The following is a 2,593-nucleotide window of genomic DNA, read 5'->3' as shown; positions in this document are numbered from 1 at the left end:
GATGGCTTCATAAAAACATGTCCTTCAAAATCTGGGTCACTATAACCTTAAGATTGGGCCCGGTCTTCTGGTTAGAGCATCCCCCAGAGAACTTTAATTACTCCAAAACACATCTGCAGCACAGGCCTGACTTTAAGCAGATAAGCTGCATCAAAAGTGAGTATAAGTGTGTTTTCAAACTACATGTAAATGAGTGTAAAATAAGTATAAATTGACATAAAAGCATCAAAATAATCATTCCTATATCACATGGTTTAGATCAGCTAAAGTTACTAGTTTAAAGGGTGGGTCATGCTGAAAATTTTCATATAGGGATCTATACCTATAGAAGGGCATTCCAAACTATTTTTCCATTCCTAACTTGGTTTAAGTTAGATTTACATGGCAAAATATAGTTTGGTTCAATTGTCTGTTGTCCTTTTAGACGAATGACTTGAGGTTTGGTTTTTGTTTTCCCCTAAATGTTTTGGAGTCTATGGCGAGACTCAACTGAAGGATTAGCTAGCCCCCCCCGAATAGGATTGTTCCAGTAGGTTCGGCTTGAGCGTCGTGAGACCAATTTAGGTTATGGTACTTAAGGTAGCATTAATCTTCATTGACTCCGCAAAGATTTAATTTTAACAAATGAACTGCATGTTGGCACAGTTAAAGTCCTTTTAGTCCCTAACTAAAGTACACACAAAACTCATTCTTACTTGGGGTGTTCAGAAACAATACCAAAAACCAATTAAACGATGTCTCAACATCGACAAAAATAGTGACTAAGCAACCAGAAAAACAACGTTTCAACATTGACAAAAGTAGTGATTAAGCAACTAGAAAACGATGTTTCGGTGCGTCACTCACTCTGAATGTCAGATTTGATCACGTTATCGCGTCTGGTAACATTACCCTAACTAACGTCACCCCGCTTTGGTCATGGGGAACCACGAACACGGGTGAGGGCGTCGCTCCATGAGCAAAAGTTAGGATGCCCTTGAGTAGTTTTAACTGTTTGCGCAGCTGAAAGAGGGCTTTAAGGTCTGGAATGGAATCCAGATCTGCTTCGGACGGAGTGTTTTTCTCTGGGTCAGTCAAGTACAGCATCATCGAGTTTATTGCAGGATCCAACTTCTGAAGTTGGATGATGTCTGGGTCAGTCAGCACGGGTTGTACAGAGACTGTGTTGTCAGCCGGCTTGGCTTTAGCCTGTGCATGTGTGACTGCCATTACCTCGGCTGTAGGTTGTACTGGCAGAGTTGCGAGCAGCCCGGAGGGGTCAGAGGACCACTGAGGGCCGTCCACGGATCCGTCCTTGATAGCTGATTTATCTGTCCCCGGCGACAGTACAACATCTTTAGTGTGGGATCCTTGGATCTCTACACCTTTAACTACCAATGGTAGGTAGTATCCGGTGGGCCCTGACTGTCTCAGCTCGCAAAGGAGGCTTTCTTGTTCAGTCAGAGTTGGGTTCACCGGTTGGGTGTTTTTGGTTTCACATGCTTTTGAAGGATTACTTACCGGGACTGTGTTCTCTGCTGAGAGGTCCTCGGTGCCTTCTGCAGTGCCTGCTGTTGGGCAGTCTGTGACTGTCTCAGGAGGCATGGGTATTGGCAAGGGTTTGCTCACTCTAGCCCACATTGTCTGTTTACCATAATCTATAATCGCGTCAAAGCGATTTATAAAATCCTGGCCGACTAAAAATGGGAATGAGTCAACCACAGACATATATACCGGGTGGTATAGTGTCATCTCGCCAACCTGCATGTGAACCATAGCTATAGCTGTTAGGGTTGTCCTCGTCTCTGCGAGGCCCTGCAGCCCTATAGCACATTCTATGAGAGGTATTTCCCTGTGAACACCGTTAGTGGCAGTCTTTAACAACAGTGATTATTCTGATTAGAGATTCATGAGTCTAGTAGCCTCAGGGTAGTACAGGCTGAGTGAAAGGGCAACAGCTGCTCTGACTGTCCTCTGGGTTGACCCCCCTTCGTCTGCTCCCTTGACGAGCAGGGGTCATACTGCACCTTCCCCTGAGAAATTCTCCCCGGCGTTTAAGGTTGTGTCGGAGGTGAGCAGGAAGGAGGCTTGCGCTGAGAGGAGATGGAACTAGGCCTTTTAGGAGCTTTCTGTGGGGCTGAGGTGCTGAAACCAACCCTCAGCAGGATTCAAGGGGGCGAGGCGTCCGGATCAGCCCTCCCTGAAGCACCAGGACACGTTCCAAGAAACTCGGCCTTACCGGGGCGAGTCAGATCAGCTAAGCATGTCACGGGTGCTGGCGGAGGCATGGTGGACCATTTCTCGGTCCGTCTTCTACCGCTACAAACGTGGCAGTGAGGATGGGATGATGTTTTAGGTCATATTTATGCAGAAATATAAAAAAATATATAAAGAGTTCACAACCTTTGTGAACTCTATAATTTTCTATATTTATATATGAGGGAGTGGTGGCGCAGAGGTTAGAGAAGGTGGGCCTGTGATCGGAAGATCACCGGTTCAACTCCTGGTACAGACAACATCAAAATGTGGGTGGGAAAAGTGAAACATTCACACCTGCCTCCACCCTAATTTGTCCCACCCTGGGCCATTGAGCAAAGCCCTTAAACCAACCCCC

Source organism: Nematolebias whitei, chromosome 10, assembly GCF_014905685.2.
Source record: "Nematolebias whitei isolate Nwh7 chromosome 10, NemWhi1, whole genome shotgun sequence".
Classification (NCBI taxonomy): domain Eukaryota; kingdom Metazoa; phylum Chordata; class Actinopteri; order Cyprinodontiformes; family Rivulidae; genus Nematolebias; species Nematolebias whitei.
Note: the sequence above shows the minus strand (reverse complement) of the source record.